At 31.7% G+C, this 26,116-nt stretch overlaps 1 protein-coding gene across 2 annotated transcripts in view; it reads right to left on the bottom strand.

Moving 5' to 3' along the window:
* LOC121735255 (cGMP-dependent protein kinase, isozyme 2 forms cD4/T1/T3A/T3B) overlaps positions 1–26,116 on the bottom strand; it is a 177,052-nt gene that overhangs the window by 132,208 nt on the left and 18,728 nt on the right. Inside the window, exon 1 of one of the 2 annotated variants that reach the window (XM_042126018.1) lies at positions 1,224–1,282. The exons of the other annotated variant lie outside the window; for it this stretch is intronic. The gene's annotated coding sequence lies outside the window, so the exon portion shown is untranslated. Of the gene's footprint in view, positions 1–1,223; positions 1,283–26,116 lie in introns of those variants that run through there. 2 annotated transcript variants of the gene reach the window in all.

Below are 26,116 nucleotides of genomic sequence, written 5' to 3'. Positions count from 1 at the left end.
GTCGTCCATGGACACTTGCAACGTTAGAAGAGCTGCAGGTGCGTTGCGAGTAACGTATAGTTTTAAGAGAATCGTTATCTATGTCTATCTATATAAATAGAAGTAATTTAAAATTTTCTTAGCCTTGCTAAAACTCGAGAATACCTGAACCGATTTGGCTAACTTTAGTCTCGAAAAATTCGTGGAAAAGAGATTATTTTATATAATGAGGGAAGTGATAGTACAGTGCGAGGTACCATCGAGGAAGTTGATTCCTATGCAATGGACAGACCAACGTTATTTGGTCGAATATGTCAATTGAATGTTAATTGTGATCTGTCAGCTGGGTTTGACGTAACGCAACCAAACTACTTAGGTCCCCGATTTGCATAGGAATCAACTTCTCTGATAGTACACAGTTATTCAGTACGTCTTCCCCGTCATAATATATGCGCCTAATGTATTCGAATTAAATGAATAAAAAAATCGATCTGGAGCCTATTTAATGCCAAAAAAGTCAATGTATGAATTAATGTAATGTTATAATAGTTACGAGATGACGCCCCATTGAAACAAAATTATTCTTTTATCACGCGGGCACTAGACTGTACAGTGAAAAAGCAACAGATATACTTTCGCATTTACAATATTAGTAATTAGTATGGATTGATCTCTTCATTAACCAATCAACTCCCATGCGGCACCCGGGTGCCGCATAATAATCGAAAATTTATTGTGTCTGGGATTCCCACGATCGAGGTTTAATAACTAACGAAAATATAATACTTGACTAGGTACATAAAATAATTTAACTTGAAATCGAAGAAATTTTATTATGAAATTTAAACTCTTTGAGGTAGGTACCTACCGCATGTAGATTGGAGAGTTAGCTCAACATAAAATTCCAAAAATTTTTTCGTTTACTAAAAGCTTAGGTAGGTACTTTTTATTTTTTTATCGTAGACGTATCTCGAATATAAAGGAATTTTAAATGTTGTTAGTCTCGCTAAAACTCGAGAACGGCTGAATCGATTTGGCTGATTTTAGTCTTGAAATATTCGTGGAAATCCAGGGAAATCCATTATATTATGAGGATAGTTCATATCGCTTGGAAGAACATAAGCTTTTAATGCGAAAAACTAAACTTAATGTTTTCGCTTGACTCCTTTTTGCTCACAAAGTTTTTATCTTAGTACTTGTGTAATAAATATTTTGTACTAATTATATAGTTAATTTAACCTTACCTTATAATTAACTACACAAACAAAACACTTGAACAAATCGACACAGATTGTCTTTCCACTGCCCAACGCGGTATCACTTCGAGACGCGCGACTGACAAAACAGACACAAATATACTGACAGTCTGACATGTACGATGTCGTGATGAACGAGTGACATAGAACAAAGTGACATAAGCATTGGTGACATGTGCATGACACGGGGAGAGTAATAGTGACGTAGTGTTTACAAAAGTTTTCACTGAATCACGTCTTAAGGGCTAATCTTTAATTTACAGAATTTATAATAAAAATACTTTTCCAAATTTTATTCTGAAGTGATGATTTTAAATGTTTTTCTGTAGGTTTTTCTATAATCGCTAATTTCATATTTTTATTACTCAATAAAGTGTCAATAATAATAATTTATCTAGAAACTGCAGAACAACTTTATTGAAAAACTTTACTTTACACATAACTAATAAAATACTTTATTTTATACATGCTCTTATCTCTACAGCATGTACATACTATACAGCAGGTCCCCGTTAATCCGGAGAGGCAAAAACACGACCCTTTTCGAATTATCGAGGCGTCCGGATTATAGTATGCAATATTTAATGTTAATAAAACACATGTTTAACCATAGTTTCTTGAATATATTTTTTAAATTCAATGTCGAATATTAAAGCTTAGGCCAAACCTACGCGACCAGGCGACTGCGAAGTGGAGCGTCAAGTTGTCAAATGTGTGTTTTGTATACAAAAAACACATTTGACAACATGACGCAACTTGACGCTCCGTCACTGACGCGTAGGTTTGTTAGCTTTAATCGGCGGCGCTATGATCTTAGCGAACGCGTAATTGACACTGTACTACCGAAGTCGTAACCATAAACAAAATATTATAGACGGTGCATTGGCTCATGATACGCACGTCTACTTTTTACAGCGATCACCGAACAAGCGATTACCGAGGCCCTACTGTATTATTAATTTTCTTAAAGAATATCTATCAAGGAAAAATGTACGGTGGAATATTACGATTATAGTATTTAATACAATGAAAATGAGCCAACCAGTCACCACAGTTGATCGTAACGATCCGCGCCTTCTGATTGTTACAAATGGTGCGTTGAAACGAGAATTGATGGATATCGTGTTTCTGAGTGCTGTCCATCGGCGGTGAACACAAAGTTATGATTGATGGTTGCTGATAATGTCGAGCTACTGTTGCTGATTGTTAAAGTGATAAGCTACATCTGAAATTCATTATTGTTAAATATGACTGCGAGTTTGTTTTATTATTAATGAATTTGTATTAAAATACTAGATTAGCCCGCCACCGTTGCGCCAAAATGAGTTTATCGCGCGGGAACCCTACATTTTTCCGGGATAAAAAGTAATGTGTGTTTTTTGCCGGGACTCAAAGTATCTTCGTAGCAAAATCGGTTGAGCGCTTTGGGCGTGATGAGGTAACAGACAGACAGACAGACACACGTCTGTGCATTTATAATACTAGTAGTTAGTACGCAAAGTTCTTACCAATAGTGTCTGCTTTTATCTTAAGCTTATACGGCTGAATAAAATGAAAATCGGTAAAGAGTTAGAACTATTTATCAATTTACATCTTATTCAGCGCTCTAGCAGAAAATTTTCGTCATTTCATCCAGCAAAAATGTATCGTTTCCGCGAATTTCGACACGGCAAAGATGCGAGGAAGATATAAAATTGGAATTAATGGATGTATTCTACGAATATAAAACTTCATATTCGTAGAATTGTTAGTAATGTTCTAATTATTATGATAGTGCGGCCAAAAGCCTCATTCTTACACACACATTGTTACACAATCAATATTATCTCTGAAAAATAAAGTATATTCGCATTTTTTTTTTTTAATTCGGCACAGTCGAAGTTGCTGTATATTTTATAAAGTCATGATGTAGTACTAGCTGTCCCGGCAAACGTTGTTTTGCCATTACCTATATAAAGTATTTCGCCCATATTATTATTTTATTGAAGTGACTAAATAAGTATGGCACCATGGTAACGTCCATCGCTATCCCGTCGCACAAACAATGGTCGTCGTCAGTCTCGAGTTGTAATAATTTACTATTATTTATTCAACTAATGCGCTTATCAATATAAAAAGTAGCCAGTAGCTGATTCTCAGACTTACTGAATATGCATATAAAATTTGGTTAAAATCAGTAAAGCCGTTTCGAAGGAGTACGCGGCCTAACATTGTGACACAAGAATTTTATATATAAAAGATTAATTTGCCCCTAATGACTGTAGTAAATGTTTAAATTGTATCATATGACCTATAGTTACTATAGGTAAAGCCGCCGGCAAGAAATTATCACTAATTAGTAATTACTAGATTGACATAATATTGATTAGGTATTATCATTAAAATCATACAACGTTGAACGCAGCAGTGTGCATTTTCCACAAACTTTCTAATTTCCTTATTTCCTTGTGAATGTCATTTTTAACCGACTTCAAAAAAAGGAGGTTATCAATTCGACGGGTATGTATGTAATAATTCTAGAACTGCCTAATTTTCGTATATGTTTAGTATACATCAGCGCCTGAGCAAATGTGCCAAATTTCAAAAGTGTATGTAAGTATGTACGTATGATGAATGTATGTTTTTATGTTTGTGTTCGCATATCTCTTGAACTACCACACCGATTTCAGTAATCTTTTTTTGTTGTACTAGGTATTGTTCAACTTAGGGAATAGTGCAAGTTTCGTCAAAATCGGTTCAGTAGTTTTGGATATAGAGGGTTTTCATTCTCAATTACGTAAAATTTTGAAGTCGGTTTTATCTTTTTAAAATACAGTTATTAATAATATAAGCCTCCAAAACACCTTCAAAGTTGAATTAAGGTTAGATCGTACGTTCGTCTTTTAACTTTAAATATTGTCTGCCACGAACTCCTTAGCACTGAGTAAAACCTCATTGCGTTTGACCGAGGCCGCTAACTCCTCAGCTATGCCCTGAAGGTCGGCCCTACAACGCTCGATCGAGCATGACTCCTTCCTATTGTGTTCAGGTATTTCAATGTCTAAAAAAAATATTACAGGAAGTTATCTGTACCGCTACGGGCGCGGCTTAGCAGAGCCATCTAGCGGCGAGTAGCGAAACTAAAGGTTGCGTGCTAATACATAGATGACGCTTTTCAGTCTAGATTTAATTTTTAAAGAATATTCAGTTTAAAAAATATTTTAAATATTATATAAAATATTTTTAAAGAATATTTAAAATATTTTTTATTTAAAGCTTCTAAAATTTATACACCCAAATGTGGGTCACCCATTTCGTCAATTGACACTTTTGTCAAAAAATGTTGCTGATTTCTACAAAACAACAATATAAACCTGTGATGTCTCTTGCCAGTTCCTTGTTTTACAACATCGAATACAGGTAATTGTGTTATTGTTACAACTTCACTCTTCAATATTTAAAACCTTCCCAAGACTTCCACGACGGTCAATTTCCTTCCTTAGACTAAAATTTGGCAAATCGGTTCAGCTTTTCTCGAGTTTCAGCGTCGACACTAAAAAAATGTTTTTTTATTTATTTATAATATGTAGATAGAAGATAGATAGCTGATTATAGTCTAATACAGTGTTTCCCAACCTGAGGTCCCTAGGGGTCCGCGAGTATATATTTTAATATTATTTTATGATTGCGGCTCGCGGTGAACTGTATCTTTGAACCTGGATACGAGGGCGGCGAAACCGATTTTTTTGGTGTTTGCTTTATTATCCGTGAAAGCTGTGCATGATTTTCTAGGTGTCCGTGATAGAAAAAGGTCGGGAAACACTTGTCTAATAGATAGTATGTCACGCGTTTCGTTCGTGTCCAAATGAGCATAACGAATCAATATAATAATAATAATTAACAAACAACTAAACATAGGTTATCGCTGTATTAGTGCAGATAATAACGTAATTATTATGAGCAATTGTGCATTCACAATTCACATACCCAATATATAGTATTATTTATTACTAGCTTTTGGCCCGCGGCTTCGCTCGCATTAAGGAGTATCATTACAATATTTCATCAATACAATAATAACAAACTAAATTTTTTTATATTTCATCCCCTATTTTATCCCCTTAGGGGTAGAATTTATCAGAATCCTTACAGTAATCAGAATCATTTATTTCAGGAAATTGGTACATAAGGTGTTCAGATTTATAGATTTCTAAGCGGATGTCTAGTGTCTATGTCATAACATCTAGTATCTACCTGCATGCCTAATTTCAGCTGGATCCGTCCAGTGGTTTGGGCTGTGCGTGAAAGTTTGTATATAATAATAATTCTTAACGCGAGCGAAGCCGCGGGCAAAAGCTCGTATTATATAAAACTTAAAGGTGACTCACTGACATGGTGATCTATCAACGCACAGCCAAAACCACTGGACCGATCGGGCTGAAATTTGGCATGTAGGTAGATGTTATGACGTAGGCATCCGCTAAGAAAGGATTTGGATCAATTCTACTCCCAAGGGGTCGAAATAGGGGATGAAAGTTTGTATAAAATAATACTCGCTAACACGAGCGAAGCCGCGGGCAAAAGCTCGTAATATAATAAAATACTTCTGTTTCGATGCCATTTCGATGTAGTCTCAGTGCAATAAAACTACAAAATAGTTTTGTAAAATAAAACTACAAAAACGTCAAACCAACGAAACGCGTTATCGTTTTTCGATAGGATTTAGACTGGAGTTGAATCAATGTTGGATTAGAGAAGCAGAATTGGGGTACAGGAAAAACCCGCCTATTTATAGAACAACAAGTTTAATTTTGCGCATAAATTACCAGGTCATTTAGCCAAGACTTTTTCGTTATCGCTTCGTTACAGAATCGTCGATAAAAGTGTATGGAATTGACATAAGCGTTGGTTGATATGACGTTCTTGTCAATTCCAATACATTTTGATCGGCTATTCTATATAGAAGCGATAAAAAAAAGAGCTCAGGCGGGTGAGCCAAAATCTTTTCGTTTTCGCTTCGTTATCAACCAACGCTTATGTCAATTCCATACATTTTGATCGGCGATTCTATAACGAAGCGAAAACGAAAAAGTTTCGGCTAAATGGCCTGGGCTATTAGAGTATTAATTGATCAGCCCACCAGATTACTCCACCACCTACACCAGATAAGTATCGTACCACAATAAAATTAGACTCTTCTTTCCACAAAAAAATGAAAATATTCTGTCATAAGTCCATAATAATACTCGATTAGTACAACCTAATTAGTAATTATTCTTTGGACTTTGGTACATCTATCAAACCAGTCGTATGGGAAAACCATTTAATATAAATTATCATGGTTTTTCTATGTACTAGTAATTGTTAAACTATTGGTACTAGTACCTATTATCATGTGCGTACCCAGGTTCTGGGCCAGGGGGGGGGGGGGGCAAATTACCCAGGTTCTGGTGCCAGGGGGGGGGCAAATTACCCAGGTTCTGGGCCAGGGGGGGGCAAATCAGATTTTTCATAAGCTAGGTGTTTATAAAGAATAAAAAATTAATATTTTTAGTTGTAAAAATATTGTATTGCAAACAAATGGCAAAATTCGTTTTCTTAATTTTTATTTTTTATATATTTAAAAGTACTAGATAATATACTTAGTAGGGACGTCAACATGATCCAGGGGGGGGGGGGGGGGGGCGCTGCCCCCCTGCCCCCCCCTCGGTACGCCCATGCCTATTATAGAGATGAAAGGTTTTTAGTTTGCTGAAATTTAGATTAAATAGCAGATAATGTAGAAACGATGAAAATTATGCGTTTTCCGTGGGATTTCATTTTGCTCTTGAAGTCGCGGGAAATACATTTGAGAGACTATAATTATATTCCATTCGTTTTGAGTTATAATACAAAAAAATATTAGTACTTCTATGTAATATTCTACCCGCTGTCGACGTACCTTTCAATTTTATGAGACTACCATTTTATAGTTTTATTAAACTGACACTTTGCTTTTTTTAGCTTGTTTTAGCTCAAGCCGGAGGTCGCGGGTTCGGATCCCGCCGACGGAAAAAAAAATTTCAATGTTCCCGGGTCTAGATGTGTATTAAATAATGTGTATGATATAATAAAAATCTTAAAAATAATATGTAAGTATAGTATAAAAGTATTAAATATATTTCCATTGTCTGGTACCTGTAAGTCTGTAACACAAGTCCTTTAGGTACTTAGCATGGGGCCAGACTGACGTGGTGTGAAGCGTCCATAGATATTATTATTTTTATATTATTACTAGCTGTCCCGGTGAACTTCGTGTCACTTTAAAACCTTCCCTGGACTTCTACGAATATTTTAAGACTAAAATTAGCCCAATCCGTTCAGCCGTTTTCGAGTTTTAGCGTTACTAACACAATTGAAAATCCATTTTTATATCTATAGATACTTTATCCAGACCATAACGAAGCTGAATTAACATTAAATTAAAATAGCACAATCAGGGTACTGGTGTAACACATTGATCCAATAAAACAAGATTTTGGGAACCGGTCTCTGGCTTGAAATGCGCCGAGTGCGTCGGCGCTATATCAAAGTACTTAATCAAGATTTATTCGTTTATCGCGCGGGAACCGTACATTTTCATGGGATAAAAAGTATCCTAGGTCCGTTTTCCCGGAACTCAATGTATCTCCATGCCGAATTTCAGCAAAATCGGATTAGCGGTTTGGGCGTAAAGAGGTAAGGACAGGCAGACACACACATTTTCGAATTTATTTATTATATTACTAGTATGGATTGCCAAATTATATTTTTAGGCACTGCAAACATAAAAATATTAAGCCATAAATACATATTTTCCAAAAATTGTAACACACTGGACTTCCGTTTCGGATACGGATTCGGATAATACAATTCGCTTGTAGTTAATTAAAATATTTTTCGACGTTGCCTTTGAAACCATTGTAGAAAGTAAGAGGTAAGCAAATTGTCTATTAATAAAAAATAAAACACCTAATATCAAACAATTTTGCAGAAAATCAAATGCAAAGTATAACTTTTCAATTAGTTTTTTTCCCACATTAATTAGGCTTGTGACAGGATATGAAACTAGTTTATAGTTTGTTAACAATTAAAAACAAACATTTTAAAACTAAAAATAAAAATAGAACTTTCTCAGAATAAAAGCGGCCAAACTTGAAACGTCCGTTTGGAAAGGCTGCAATCTAAGCACCTTAAATTTTAAGAAAGATTTTTAACCGACTTCAAAAAAGGACTAAGGAGGTTATCAATTCGACCCGTATCATGTATGTAATATTTTTAGAACTTAACTGCGCAGTTTTCGTATTTGTTAGTCTATACCAGCATCTGAACAAGTTGCTAAATTTCAAAAGTGTATGTATGTATGTTTTTATGTTTGTGTTCACATTTTTCCGGAACTATAAGTCCGATTTAAGTATTTTTTTGGTTTTGCTAAGTACTGTTCAATTCAGGGAATCCTGCAAATTCCATCAAAATCGGTTCTGTAGTTTTTGACATAGGGAATTTTAATTCTCAATTAGGTACGTACAATTTTGAAGTCTGTTTTATCTTTTTAAAATAAGTATTTTCTTTGAGTATTTTTTGACGATGAATCGCAATGATCTATCACATAAGTGGCCTCCCTAAGTGCTTGTTAATACTTTTATTTTTATTGCTCATATTTTATACAGTAAGCAAAACAACGTTAAAACTTGTGCGGATATTAACAGTTTTACATTTGCATTAACATGTTCAAACGACTTGCGCTAAGTGCATTGCGTAGTTAAAGTCATTACTAAATACTAGTATAGGTTTATCTGCAAAGTATGTTATAGCTTTAGGATATGTTTCTTTAAACTTTAAGTAGCTGACATTTTAGTAAGCATATTTTTGAGATCCATAAGCAAATTCTGGTTTTTTTAATTTGTAAGATCTGTAATCTTATAAAAGACATTTAGTCTTCAGTATTTTCTTATTAACCATGTTTATCATTTCTACAACCCAATATTTGGGCAACCTAATAATTATTGTAACACGTCGTGTATATTATAAAAGGCCAGTTACTATCCCAGTAAACCAAGTATTTTTAAGTTATTTATGCTTTATCTGTCGTACCCTTCGGTCGCACCACTAACCGAGCTCAACTCGATCTGTTAGGTAGTTGTATTTTACGTTTTATGTGTGTACCACAGTAAGTACACTACAATCTACAAGTAACTTTCTTATGTTCAAGAGTTATTTCACAACACCGTGCGAAGTAATAAAATTCTAATTCAACTAAGGAGTGCCTCCTTTTATGGCGAGTTTGAGTGTAAGCTAACACCTAAGTTATGATCAGATCGGCACATATTCTAGAAAAACCAATAAAAAATAGGCAATATAGACAAGTAAAATAGATAAGTCTACAGAAATAAATGGTTGTGAGTATTAAGTCTACTTTTATTGTGAATATACAAATGCATAAGATACAGGCATTATAATTATTTTTAATACCAAAAATAGTGTATATAATATGCAACCGAACTAAAGACGAACTTATCTCAAAATGTTTAATGAAATATACAAAAAGGTCGGTAATGTGTTTAAAAGCATTCAGTTATCTTTCGGCAGCTTGTTATGTCTATTCATACTCGCGTATAAATAGGTATTTCGCGTTATAGGACTTGTTTACGAGCTAAGACTAAAGTTCAAACTAACATGCGTATTATTTATTGTAATATATAAAATAATACGTCGGTGTAAGTGTGTTTTGTATATCTCTTAAATATTTTAGTATTAATGCTTAATTAAGCATTGCTACTGATTCCTGATTTGTTATTTTTATTATAAATCAGTGTAAGGTGTTAAAAATCCTGTTACTTTTATGTTCAATAATAATATTATGTGCATTTCCTATACTAAGTTGTGTAAGTCTATAATGTTTTCTTATATTATGGAATTGTGTATAAAATCGATTGTTTCTTTCTATAAACGAAAGACATAGGGCCTATTGTGTTCGACATAGGGCTACCACTTGATTTCTTAACTGTTTCGGATACGGTCGGGTTCGGTTAATTCGTTATACCATTTCATAGAAGTGTTGTATAAACATCACCCGCATTTTTATGAGAGGTCGATGTTAAATGCATGCAGTACCTAGATGCAGGTAAACCATCAATAAATATACTGTATGACCAACAACCAGCAATTTCTAAGAAACTACATAATATATATTGTTCATTCAGTAATATACATAATATATAATAAGAAAAGTACATTCAATCCTATGAATAAGTTTTACGAATTACGATCTCAGCTAGTTGAGGTTGGTTTTAATAAGTACGTTTTTATAATTTGTTTATTGTTTTATTATTAAGGGCTACTTCATTCATGTTAATAACAATTAGACATGGGAGAGCCATGCTTCGGCACGAATGGGCCGGCTCAACCGGAAAAATACCACGTTTTCACAGAAAACCGGCGTGAATCAGCGCAGCGCTTGTGTTTCGCCGAGTGAGTGAGTTTACCGGAAGCCCAAACACCTACCCTATTCCCTTCCCTACCCTCCCCTATTCCCTACCCTCCCCTATTCCCTTCCCTTCCCATCCCTACCCTCCTCTATTACCCTATTCCCTCTTAAAAGGCCGGCAACGCACCTGCAGCTCTTCTGATGCTGCGAGTGTCCATAGGCGACGGAAGTTGTTTTCCATCAGGTGACCCGTTTGCGGGATGCTTCATAAAAAAAAAATTAACAATTAACATAAGCGATTCTGTTTTCAAGGTTTTCTGTTATGAGTAATATAAAAGAAAACCTCAAAACAGAATCGTTTATATTATGCTACGCTATATAAAATAAATAAATATCTCAAAATTGATACAATATATTTAGTAAGGCTTTTAGTGGTTATTTTTGCTATGTAATGCTAGAAGAAGTACGTCTATTACATTACACATTACTGTTTACCTAATAAGTATTAAATAATACCTATTATTAGGTATTATTTAATCATACAAATACAGTATATTTATTGCCTACTTACGTGCTAAACGCGCTTACAGTAATTAGCGCTTAGAACCGTGTCACATTAATCTCTTAAGCCATTGTTTTATTACCTTGTACAGTTGACTAAAATATTACATATTATTATGTAGCAATTATCATTTATTTCTAATATGAAAATGTTGCATACCACAAAATATATTATTATAATGTTTTTACCTTCGATATCTAAATCCGAAGTGTTTTCAACATTATAGTAAAATATTTTATATGCATCCGAAATGTGTCCGAATCCGAACTAGAGCTCTGCATCGAACCATTTTTTTTTTTCAATTTATTATAGAAAGAAAACTTTTTATTACTTTGAAGTTTTTTACCCACACCAGTTTTCCAGAAATCTGTAAATTAACCAGTTATGCCTACTATCCCACGGTAACCTATATACCAGCGATTTCTCCACTTAACTGTACGCATGTAAATGTGCGTATGACTAAACAGTTCTATAAATAGCTTCCCAGGGATGGTCAACGAGATGTGTACGTTAACTCGACTGGTACAGTCAGAAAAAATAAAATAAAATAACTATTTTCAATTTCAAATAGTCTCTGAAAATAGCTTCCACCTTTATTATTCTACTATAAACAACAAATTTAAATTTCGAATCGAATAATTGTTGAAACAAAATGAATTAAAAAAAGCAAATGAGAAGAAACACGTAATCAAAAATGATAGAAGTACGTAAGGCATATGATTTTTTTGCTGACTATATCTTTGTATGTATTATAATATGTTACAAATATAGAACAGCCCCCCTATCATTAACTTTGTCAAAACCTGAGCTAATCCGTGCAGGTATGTAAACAGTTGTAAAGTGAATGGTTCTTTTTCCGTATCATGTGCACTTTTAGTTCTGAATGGTTTTAACCTGTAATATTTGTCTCTGAACTGGATTAAGAAATGTCAAACACGAACGTCAAATTTGACTAACGGAATTGTTTTTTTTTTAGGAAATTGAAATGGCTTAGCCATAACGACTAACGGAAAAATTGTAAATCAAGATGAAAATATAGTTTAAAAAAAGATTAATATTTTTTATTATAAAATATACTATTTTCTAATATAAAACGTGGTCAATGTAGGAATAGTTACTTTTGCACCGATTTATTGTATTTAAAGGTAATTATTATAAATGTGTAAATGGTTTTATTTATATTTTTTGGTATTTTATAAGCCCTTTATGAAAACACTGAGAAAATAACACTCCTTCATGTTTATATTATCACAAGCATGGCGATCTAGAGGAGAAAGAATTCTCTGACATTGGCAACTAACTGAGTCGGCAATTAAAAAAGAGAAGAAGAAGGAGACAAAAAAAAAAGATAATTGGATATTGTTATTAAGTTTATAGAGATTATGTTTTATGCAAGAAATTGATAAGTTTATTATATCCTATACCTACTTGATACCTACGCTAAATAATCTACCATGAAAAAGTCTTAGAAATGCATCAAACTTGTGGATTACAATTACATGCATTACAACAGAGTTGATGTCATGAGTTGAACATAGTTTGTTGAACTTGAACTCATTCTTGAACACCTACGTTTTTTTGAGCTTTCAAATAGGTATTATTGTAACATAAACAGGCAATTTATAAGTTTAATAATCCCCTTTTTGTGCCTTGTAAGGCATTTTATATTATTAGTACTGTGTACGCTGAACCAAATATTTTTCAGGATAAAGGATGATTGCTAACACTGAGATACTATAAGTACTACATTTTATAATAAAGAATTGCAAGTGTAATGATGACGAAGTCCTAGGAAGATAATATATATTCACTCAAAAGCTTTAATTAAAAGAAATTTAATAAATACTCGTTTTTAAATGTTTTTTCATTTATTTTCTCACTTAAATATACCTACCTTAGATACATATTCATACACAGCTTTCATCAATAGGTACTACATTTGTCTTACACCTTATTATCAACCTAGTATCAGATAGGCAAGTGTTAAATCTCTTTTATATTATACTTATAAAAATATTTATACAGCGGAAATCTTAAACAAGGTCTTGTCACTTAAAATCAAAGAAGATGAATCAAATATCCCTTGTGTAAATATTAATTTATTATTATTAAAGGAGTTCAAATACCAACTTTTGATGAAAGATAAAAACAATATTATAATTTCAGACTTTTATTTGGCAAACCAATAACAATTAGAAACTGCATTGCAAGTTGCAACTATGGGAAATTGCCTGGGATATCTCAGACAGAGAGCGGTCAAGGGTTTTGTGTTCTGTGTGTTGTATTATGTTGTAGAATGCCTCCCGTGTGAGTATCTCTATATACTCACACAGGAGGAGTTCTGAATGTGTCAGAATTGCTCCTCAGTCACACACTGACTGCTCCAACGCAAGTGCTTCAACGCGTGACCACTCTGTCTGATAGGTCCCTAAAACGACCACATCTTTTTAAAATGTATAATACATGAGGACTTACTAAAGTCCTTATTACATTAAAATTTAAAATGTATTTTAAATTTTAATGTAATAATATAAAACTAATATTATTATTATTGAGGTACAAAAGAATTTTTGGTAATAATAATATAAGTTCCAATGAAAATATTATGTTTTATGAACAATAAGTATGTTTGTTTTGCAATTTTTGTTATGTCTTTTTGGAAAAAGTACTATAAGTAATGTAGGATTATATTTTTGAGTTTTAGTGACTATTCCCATTATATATTATATCATATTGTAGTCAAGAGAAGTTATAAATGAAAAAGTGCATATGAGAATTTAGCTAATTTGGATTTTATATTATCAATGATTTAACTTTTCTAGTAGTTTAGGTGTATGTGTGTGTGTCAATATTTATTCGTGAATATACATGAATCTAAAGTTTCAAAGGTTGTGTTCTCAAAATTCTTGTTATTGAGAAAGTAATACCTTTGAATTTACCTCTTTGGTGCAGCGTTTATCATGCATGGTTTACAAGGAAATAGTTTGTGAAATAACACAAAGACCTACTGCAATCAAAAGATTGTACGAAATGCTCCTAAGATAGGTTCCTAAGAAGTAAGTACATAGTAAGTCCTCATGTATTTTAAGTTTTAATTTAATATAAAACTAATACTTATTATTATTATTGAGGTAAGTACAAAAGTATTTTTGGTAATACATAATAATATATGTTCCTATGATAATATTATGTTTTATGAACAATAAGTTCCATATGTTTGTTATGCAATTCTTATTAAGTAAGTCTTTTTTGGAAAAGTACTATAATGTAGGTTTTTGTTTTTGAGTAAAATTTAGTGATTTACACTATTCCCATCATATAATACCATATTGTAGTCAAGAGAAGAAGTTATACTTAAATGAAAAAGTGCTCATATGAGAATTTAGCTAATTGGGATTCTATGATATTATCAATTATTTAACTTTTCTAGAAGTTTAGGTGTGTCAATGTTTATCCGGAGCATGTTATACATACATCTAAAGTTTAAAAGGTTGTGTTCTGAAAATTCTTGTTAAAAGTAAGTAATATTGAATTTACCTCTTTGGTGCAGTGTTTATCATGCATATACCAATAATACTTCAGATTTACAAGGAAATAGTTTGTGAAATAACACAAAAACCTACAATGCAAAGCTATAAGATTGTACCTGTAGGTTTTTGGTGAAAATTCATACTTGTTTTACAGTAAGTAATTATACACAACACTTGTGTTCCTTATACCTTGTATGTGTTTCTTGTGTACTAAATCAATGCAGTCTTAGCTCATCGCACAAATGCAAACCTTATTGTTGACTAGACATATAGGTATACTACACCTCACTTATGTTATTATTCTGAAACCTCACTAACACTAAATGGATTACTAAGGTCTCTACGTTTCTTATGTATCACTTCGTAATTAACTTGAGAATACCTACTTAATCGTTTTCCAAAAATTTGGACACTTCGAATGTTTAGTTTTTTGGTTTTAATAACGAATTATTTTCACTAAAATATATGCTATAGACTAAAATATAACTTATTAAGTAACTAACCAACTAAATAGCAATATAATTTAAGACTAAAAAGTATGTAATATTAATAAATAAAATTACTAAAATGTAAACTATTCAGTAAAAGCTACTCGTTGGTTGGTGTTTATTGAATTGCTGTATTTGACGTAAAAGCAAGCGAGCTTATGTCAGAAGTGTTGTCATGATTCGAAATTATTACTCAGTTAACAATGGAGAAGTGAGTTTTGTGTCACGTGACCACTGACTGGCTGGAAAATAGAGGTCATGGTACCAAAATGCGAGCCAGTCAGTATTCTGGCTGGCTTTAAGAGCTCATGATAGAGGCCCAGGACGACAAAGTTCCCGAGATTATTCACATCCGTCGATACTTCGGTTATTTTTATAAATACTTGTTAGACTATGAGATAATACAAGCCAGTAAGAAAATAAAAGAAAAGCCAGGAGCTACTTATTTTTCCAATTCCATCTCAAAAGCGTGCGAAAGTAAACTATAGTTTCTAAGGCCTCAAAGAAATCCAGCGTAAAATAGTGTTTATAAAATATAGCGAGCTGATTAGGTGTTGATCGGATTTTAATAGTGAAGACAGCTTATCGGTACAGGTTATTGAGAAACTAGCCCAGGGCCTCTATCATGAGCTCTTAAAGCCAGCCAGAATACTGACTGGCTCGCATTTTGGTACCATGACCTCTATTTTCCAGCCAGTCAGTGGTCACGTGACACAAAACTCACTTCTCCATTGTTAACTGAGTAATAATTTCGTATCATTTGGTATCATGACAACACTTCTGACATAAGCTCGCTTGCTTTTACGTCAAATACAGCAATTCAATAAACACCAACCAACGAGTAGCTTTTACTGAATAGTTTACATTTTAGTAATTTTATTTATCAATATTACATACTTTTTAGTCTTAAATTATATTGCTATTTAGTTGGTTAGTTACTTAATAAGTTATATTTTAGTCTGTAGCATATATTTTAGTGAAAATAATTCGTTATTAAAACCAAAAAACTTAACATTCGAAGTGTCCAAATTTTTGGAAAACGATTAAGTATTCTCAAGTTAATCACGAACTGATACATAAGTAAAGACGTAGAGACCTTAGTAATCCATTTAGTGTTAGTGAGGTTTCAGAATAATAACATAAGTGAGGTGTAGTATACCTATATGTCTAGTCAACAATAAGGTTTGCATTTGTGCGATGAGCTAAGACTGCATTGATTTAGTACACAAGAAACACATACAAGGTATAAGGAACACAAGTGTTGTGTATAATTACTGTAAAACAAGTATGAATTTTCACCAAAAACCTACAGGTACAATCTTATAGTTGCATTGTAGGTTTTTGTGTTATTTCACAAACTATTTCCTTGTAAACACATGATAAACACTGCACCAAAGAGGTAAATAATTCAATATTACTTACTTTTAACAAGAATTTTCAGAACACAACCTTTTAACCTTTAGATGTATGTATAACATGCTCCGGATAAACATTGACACACCTAAACTACTAGAAAAGTTAAATAATTGATATGATATTATCAATCCCAATTAGAAACCCAATTAGCTAAATTCTCATATGAGCACTTTTTCATTTATAACTTCTTCTCTTGACGACAATATGGTATTATATGATGGGAATAGTGTAAATCACTAAATTTTACTCAAAAACAAAAACCTACATTATAGTACTTTTCCAAAAAAGACTTACTTAATAAGAATTGCATAACAAACATATGGAACTTATTGTTCATAAAACATAATATTATCATAGGAACATATATTATTATGTATTACCAAAAATACTTTTGTACTTACCTCAATAATAATAATAAGTATTAGTTTTATATTAAATTAAAACTTACTATGTACTTCTTAGGAACCTATCTTACGAGCATTTCGTACAATCTTTTGATTGCAGTAGGTCTTTGTGTTATTTCACAAACTATTTCCTTGTAAACCATGCATGATAAACGCTGCACCAAAGAGGTAAATTCAAAGGTATTACTTTCTCAATAACAAGAATTTTGAGAACACAACCTTTGAAACTTTAGATTCAAGTATATTCACGAATAAATATTGACACACACACATACACCTAAACTACTAGAAAAGTTAAATCATTGATAATGTAAAATCCAAATTAGTTAAATTCTCATATGCACTTTTTCATTTATAACTTCTCTTGACTACAATATGATATAATATACAATGGGAATAGTCACTAAAACTCAAAAATATAATCCTACATTACTTATAGTACTTTTTCCAAAAAGACATAACAAAAATTGCATAACAAACATACTTATTGTTCATAAAACATAATATTTTCATTGGAACTTATATTATTATTACCAAAAATTCTTTTGTACCTCAATAATAATAATATTAGTTTTATATTACTTATTACATTAAAATTTAAAATACATGAGGACTTTAGTAAGTCCTCATGTATTATACATTTTAAAAAGATGTGGTCGTTTTAGGGACCTATCAGACAGAGTGGTCACGCGTTGAAGCATTTGCGTTGGAGCAGTCAGTGTGTGACTGAGGAGCAATTCTAACACATTCAGAACTCCTCCTGTGTGAGTATATAGAGATACTCACACGGGAGGCATTCTACAACATAATACAACACAAAGAACACAAAACCCTTGACCGCTCTCTGTCTGAGATATCCCAGGCAATTTCCCATAGTTGCAACTTGCAATGCAGTTTCTAATTGTTATTGGTTTGCCAGATTTGCAGATTTCCGCTGTATAAATATTTTTAGAAGTATAATATAAAAGAGATTTAACACTTGCCTATCTGATACTAGGTTGATAATAAGGTGTAAGACAAATGTAGTACCTATTGATGAAAGCTGTGTATGAATATGTATCTAAGGTAGGTATATTTAAGTGAGAAAATAAATGAAAAAACATTTAAAAACGAGTATTTATTAAATTTCTTTTAATTAAAGCTTTTGAGTGAATATATATTATCTTCCTAGGACTTCGTCATCATTACACTTGCTATTCTTTATTATAAAATGTAGTACTTATAGTATCTCAGTGTTAGCAATCATCCTTTATCCTGAAAAATATTTGGTTCAGCGTACACAGTACTAATAATGTAAAATGCCTTACAAGGCACAAAAAGGGGATTATTAAACTTATAAATTGCCTGTTTATGTTACAATAATACCTATTTGAAAGCTCAAAAAAACGTAGGTGTTCAAGAATGAGTTCAAGTTCAACAAACTATGTTCAACTCATGACATCAACTCTGTTGTAATGCATGTAATTGTAATCCACAAGTTTGATGCATTTCTAAGACTTTTTCATGGTAGATTATTTAGCGTAGGTATCAAGTAGGTATAGGATATAATAAACTTATCAATTTCTTGCATAAAACATAATCTCTATAAACTTAATAACAATATCCAATTATCTTTTTTTTTTGTCTCCTTCTTCTTCTCTTTTTTAATTGCCGACTCAGTTAGTTGCCAATGTCAGAGAATTCTTTCTCCTCTAGATCGCCATGCTTGTGATAATATAAACATGAAGGAGTGTTATTTTCTCAGTGTTTTCATAAAGGGCTTATAAAATACCAAAAGATATAAATAAAACCATTTACACATTTATAATAATTACCTTTAAATACAATAAATCGGTGCAAAAGTAACTATTCCTACATTGACCACGTTTTATATTAGAAAATAGTATATTTTATAATAAAAAATATTAATCTTTTTTTAAACTATATTTTCATCTTGATTTACAATTTTTCCGTTAGTCGTTATGGCTAAGCCATTTCAATTCCTAAAAAAAAAAACAATTCCGTTAGTCAAATTTGACGTTCGTGTTTGACATTTCTTAATCCAGTTCAGAGACAAATATTACAGGTTAAAACCATTGAGAAGTAAAAGTGCACATGATACGGAAACATAACCATTCACTTTACAACTGTTTACATACCTGCACGGATTAGCTCAGGTTTTGACAAAGTTAATGATAGGGGGGCAGGGCCTCTATCATGAGCTCTTAAAGCCAGCCAGAATACTGACTGGCTCGCATTTTGGTACCATGACCTCTATTTTCCAGCCAGTCAGTGGTCACGTGACACAAAACTCACTTCTCCATTGTTAACTGAGTAATAATTTCGTATCATTTGGTATCATGACAACACTTCTGACATAAGCTCGCTTGCTTTTACGTCAAATACAGCAATTCAATAAACACCAACCAACGAGTAGCTTTTACTGAATAGTTTACATTTTAGTAATTTTATTTATCAATATTACATACTTTTTAGTCTTAAATTATATTGCTATTTAGTTGGTTAGTTACTTAATAAGTTATATTTTAGTCTGTAGCATATATTTTAGTGAAAATAATTCGTTATTAAAACCAAAAAACTTAACATTCGAAGTGTCCAAATTTTTGGAAAACGATTAAGTATTCTCAAGTTAATCACGAACTGATACATAAGTAAAGACGTAGAGACCTTAGTAATCCATTTAGTGTTAGTGAGGTTTCAGAATAATAACATAAGTGAGGTGTAGTATACCTATATGTCTAGTCAACAATAAGGTTTGCATTTGTGCGATGAGCTAAGACTGCATTGATTTAGTACACAAGAAACACATACAAGGTATAAGGAACACAAGTGTTGTGTATAATTACTGTAAAACAAGTATGAATTTTCACCAAAAACCTACAGGTACAATCTTATAGTTGCATTGTAGGTTTTTGTGTTATTTCACAAACTATTTCCTTGTAAACCTGAAGTATTTTGGTATATGCATGATAAACACTGCACCAAAGAGGTAAATAATTCAATATTACTTACTTTTAACAAGAATTTTCAGAACACAACCTTTTAACCTTTAGATGTATGTATAACATGCTCCGGATAAACATTGACACACCTAAACTACTAGAAAAGTTAAATAATTGATATGATATTATCAATCCCAATTAGAAACCCAATTAGCTAAATTCTCATATGAGCACTTTTTCATTTATAACTTCTTCTCTTGACGACAATATGGTATTATATGATGGGAATAGTGTAAATCACTAAATTTTACTCAAAAACAAAAACCTACATTATAGTACTTTTCCAAAAAAGACTTACTTAATAAGAATTGCATAACAAACATATGGAACTTATTGTTCATAAAACATAATATTATCATAGGAACATATATTATTATGTATTACCAAAAATACTTTTGTACTTACCTCAATAATAATAATAAGTATTAGTTTTATATTAAATTAAAACTTACTATGTACTTCTTAGGAACCTATCTTAAGAGCATTTCGTACAATCTTTTGATTGCAGTAGGTCTTTGTGTTATTTCACAAACTATTTCCTTGTAAACCATGCATGATAAACGCTGCACCAAAGAGGTAAATTCAAAGGTATTACTTTCTCAATAACAAGAATTTTGAGAACACAACCTTTGAAACTTTAGATTCAAGTATATTCACGAATAAATATTGACACACACACATACACCTAAACTACTAGAAAAGTTAAATCATTGATAATATAAAATCCAAATTAGCTAAATTCTCATATGCACTTTTTCATTTATAACTTCTCTTGACTACAATATGATATAATATACAATGGGAATAGTCACTAAAACTCAAAAATATAATCCTACATTACTTATAGTACTTTTTCCAAAAAGACATAACAAAAATTGCATAACAAACATACTTATTGTTCATAAAACATAATATTTTCATTGGAACTTATATTATTATTACCAAAAATTCTTTTGTACCTCAATAATAATAATATTAGTTTTATATTACTTATTACATTAAAATTTAAAATACATGAGGACTTTAGTAAGTCCTCATGTATTATACATTTTAAAAAGATGTGGTCGTTTTAGGGACCTATCAGACAGAGTGGTCACGCGTTGAAGCATTTGCGTTGGAGCAGTCAGTGTGTGACTGAGGAGCAATTCTAACACATTCAGAACTCCTCCTGTGTGAGTATATAGAGATACTCACACGGGAGGCATTCTACAACATAATACAACACAAAGAACACAAAACCCTTGACCGCTCTCTGTCTGAGATATCCCAGGCAATTTCCCATAGTTGCAACTTGCAATGCAGTTTCTAATTGTTATTGGTTTGCCAGATTTGCAGATTTCCGCTGTATAAATATTTTTAGAAGTATAATATAAAAGAGATTTAACACTTGCCTATCTGATACTAGGTTGATAATAAGGTGTAAGACAAATGTAGTACCTATTGATGAAAGCTGTGTATGAATATGTATCTAAGGTAGGTATATTTAAGTGAGAAAATAAATGAAAAAACATTTAAAAACGAGTATTTATTAAATTTCTTTTAATTAAAGCTTTTGAGTGAATATATATTATCTTCCTAGGACTTCGTCATCATTACACTTGCTATTCTTTATTATAAAATGTAGTACTTATAGTATCTCAGTGTTAGCAATCATCCTTTATCCTGAAAAATATTTGGTTCAGCGTACACAGTACTAATAATGTAAAATGCCTTACAAGGCACAAAAAGGGGATTATTAAACTTATAAATTGCCTGTTTATGTTACAATAATACCTATTTGAAAGCTCAAAAAAACGTAGGTGTTCAAGAATGAGTTCAAGTTCAACAAACTATGTTCAACTCATGACATCAACTCTGTTGTAATGCATGTAATTGTAATCCACAAGTTTGATGCATTTCTAAGACTTTTTCATGGTAGATTATTTAGCGTAGGTATCAAGTAGGTATAGGATATAATAAACTTATCAATTTCTTGCATAAAACATAATCTCTATAAACTTAATAACAATATCCAATTATCTTTTTTTTTTTGTCTCCTTCTTCTTCTCTTTTTTAATTGCCGACTCAGTTAGTTGCCAATGTCAGAGAATTCTTTCTCCTCTAGATCGCCATGCTTGTGATAATATAAACATGAAGGAGTGTTATTTTCTCAGTGTTTTCATAAAGGGCTTATAAAATACCAAAAGATATAAATAAAACCATTTACACATTTATAATAATTACCTTTAAATACAATAAATCGGTGCAAAAGTAACTATTCCTACATTGACCACGTTTTATATTAGAAAATAGTATATTTTATAATAAAAAATATTAATCTTTTTTTAAACTATATTTTCATCTTGATTTACAATTTTTCCGTTAGTCGTTATGGCTAAGCCATTTCAATTCCTAAAAAAAAAAACAATTCCGTTAGTCAAATTTGACGTTCGTGTTTGACATTTCTTAATCCAGTTCAGAGACAAATATTACAGGTTAAAACCATTGAGAAGTAAAAGTGCACATGATACGGAAACATAACCATTCACTTTACAACTGTTTACATACCTGCACGGATTAGCTCAGGTTTTGACAAAGTTAATGATAGGGGGGCAGCCCGGTAATGATAACATGTTTGACTGGAGAAGCCTAGACTTATTTTTTTATCTAATTATAGAATTGAAAGTTTGTATTTATGAGCAATTTCGTAAAGTCAATTTACAAAGTACGAGTAAAAATAAAAATGAAAAATATGTCTAAATTAAAGTCTAGTAAAAAGACTAACTAATGTATAAACAGATTTTGTTTTTTCAATTGCAAATTTATAAAACTCGAAGTTCTAACGTTTTTAAGCATGTTTTTTAGACAAACATGGTTTTTTAAACAAAAAAATTAACAGGGACACTAATTAAGGCCTGTCCTATAGAACTATCAAGCCTTATGATATTATTATTCATTATAATAATCTATCTATGTATCTATTAAAATATATCATTATTATAATATATTAACTCAAAATCTCAATACGAAGAAAACGTGCAAGATAACTGATAAGCTATTGAAACAAAGCTAAGGGTTTAAGGAATTAAGGTATACCAAATAATATTGATCCTAGACTTACTACAGTTGAAATAAAAGTACATAGATAAGGTAATTTCATGGTAAGCGTGCTGCGTGATATTACAAACCCGCAAGCCGAAGCCCACGCATACCATTGATGAATAGGTTGCATTATAAGGCGCGTTTGGAATACACAATCACTTGCAAACAAATGCATCGAAGGTCATTTGTATACAGATACAAGCTTATTTATAGGCGAGTTATCTATAAATACAAAAGGTTAAGAGTTTAAGGGAGTAACTGAATTAATTTATGTATTAGATATGCCGCTGTTTGTAACGGTGTAATCTGATTTTAAGTGAATAAAATTTATTTTGATATTTTATAACGGTACGTTTTAATCGTTTCGGATACGGATAAAATTGCTATCCAAAATAGGATATATTCGAAAAAAGTGAAAAAATGTAAGTCCGTACACATCTAACTACATTTTTTGCACGTAAAATAAATGATGCGGATTTAAGTATAAAAATATGCTAGGAATCAGTCTTTTTGAAGTGAAATACATAATATATTACATTACTTTTACATAGTTGACTAGAAATATAATCAAGTAAAATTTTGTCATGCTCGTCTAAACTAGTCGTTACTCGTTTCAGAGCCAGTAACATACCTTTTCTCCTTATAATTTAGGCATAGAAGTATTATTATTAGTAATAAAATTATTCAGTACTCTAATGGCTACAAGTAGCTTCACACCGTGTGCCAGAAAATATCGGTGTCCCAGGTACTACCTAAGTAATATGTAAATATACCGCGTGCAACAGGTTTTGAACGGGTCTATGAACTGTTACTGCAGTTTTCTATGTATCGCCATCATGAGATCGACTCAGTCTAACATTAGTTTAAAATAAATATAAAGTTAGTAATTCAATTACGAATTCGAAAATCGAAAAATCGATTCACGCTTAAGTACTTTGTAGTACCTACCTATATATACCTAATAAGTAGGTATACGCGGTATGTCGTATGCTAAATTTATGAATCATCATCCCTGCATAATATATAAACTGCGTAGAGGTATAATGGAAAACTTCTTTCCTACACGTATTAAATGTCTAATTATAAAGTGTTTAATTTTAGTACACCTATTACAAACATTTAAATGTAACATTTACATTAAACATACATCTGTAAATTACATATTTAGCATCAAAGAACTATAAAAAACTAAACTAAACTAAACTAAACACGAAGAGTTTATCTTTTGAGATCAAATACATTTTACATATATTACTGATCAAATTACGAATATCTTTAAACAAATTTACCTTATAGTAGTAATTACCATATTGGTAGAATAATATAATAGAGTTCTCTGTGAAAGTGGCAGCGCTGTTAGAGTTACTTTTTTAATTTTTGTATGGATATTTTTTTTAACAAAATGGGTAAGATACTGGTGTGGGGTGCGCCTGTAATGCCATAATCATATTAATAATAAGTATATAAATTGTATTTCTTTCGTAATAAGTATATTATACATATATTAACATTCGTATTTGAATACTAAGTATCCTTTTTTCGTATCCGAAAACAAGGATTGTTCATTAAGACGTATTGGCATCGATTTTTTTTATTTCGGATCCAGATCGCATTTTTTTTTCAATTACAATTTGTCCATGTCTAAACTCTCTTAATGAAAGTAAAGTATATTAATTTTATTATTTTTCAGCATAGACGCAAAAATATTAAGCCTATGTTGTCACAAATAAAAAAAAATAAACTTAACACTTGTAAATAATGCATTTATGGACACTTTTATACCATTTTATACTTTAGACTTAGTAGCAGGCTGATTATTTATCAGTCATGGTGCCAAAATAATAGATATCGGTGGTTATTGGCGATATGCCCACATTTCCTGGTGGATTTAGCGCCGAAATAAATTATACCGTTCGTTTATTACGCATTTCGGTATCGGATACATAAAACGTAAGTGTAATTAAAATCAATTTGATGCGCATCCGAAATGGATTATGTTTGCTTTGCGGTGAATTTTGAATAAATGTTTTGAGAATTTCGAGATTATTTTAATGGGAAGCTTTTAATATTTTAATTTACCTATTAGTTTTTTATAGTAAACATTTTAGTTTAAACCTTAATATCTGATAGTGAAAGAAGCTTTCGAGGTTTATTAAAATTTAAAAACCAGTTTTCTTGAAATATAAAAATGTAGAGTCTATAAGATTTTTCTGTGAAATTTTACGCAATTTCTTCTTTTCTTTCTTACACATCTAAGGTCTTGCGTGGAAAGTCTTAATGCCGTAACATTAGAACTTTGCGAATATTTGCGATTCATTACACATTTTCACAGAACTATCACGCGCATTTTCGTAACGTACCGTTTTTTACCAACGAACGATGTTACACAACGCATTAATATTAATGGAGGTTTGTGTGCGATAGTAATTCTACATGTTAAACGACAATTCGCATTTAGCGCAGTTCAAATGTGCTTACCTGAATTATAATTGTTTGGCAAGGTACTCGAATGCTAAAGTATTACAAATTGGCATGTTTTCGCTATAAGTTAATACTGTCCCCAACTTTGTTCGCGCTTTGACGATCATAATGGACGCTGTTTTTTAATGGGATATTATTAAATGCACATCAGAATAATTTTTCAGCACACTACCTTAACTCCGCTAATTAACTGAATGCATACCAGAAAAACTAATCCTGATCAAAAAAAAACAATTGATTAACTGAACATGTCCTTAAAAAAAACTTAAACATCATACAAAACGAGACGACCTTTATTACCGAATTCACACCAAAAATATGGTTCATACATCGGATATATTATTTGTAAAACTAAAATTTAAATTGTTTATCAAAAATACTAACTTGCATTTAGAGAAATTGGACAATCTTACAACGGAATTTCTAAAAACGATATCGAAAGGTGCACCTCTTGTGCGATAATTTTTGATTTAGGACTAATCTGGAATACATA

The sequence above is a fragment of the Aricia agestis genome, chromosome 17 (genome assembly GCF_905147365.1).
Source record: "Aricia agestis chromosome 17, ilAriAges1.1, whole genome shotgun sequence".
Taxonomy (NCBI): Eukaryota; Metazoa; Arthropoda; class Insecta; order Lepidoptera; family Lycaenidae; genus Aricia; species Aricia agestis.
The sequence above is the reverse complement of the archived record's forward strand: the minus strand, read 5'-3'. Positions and strand labels throughout refer to the sequence as shown.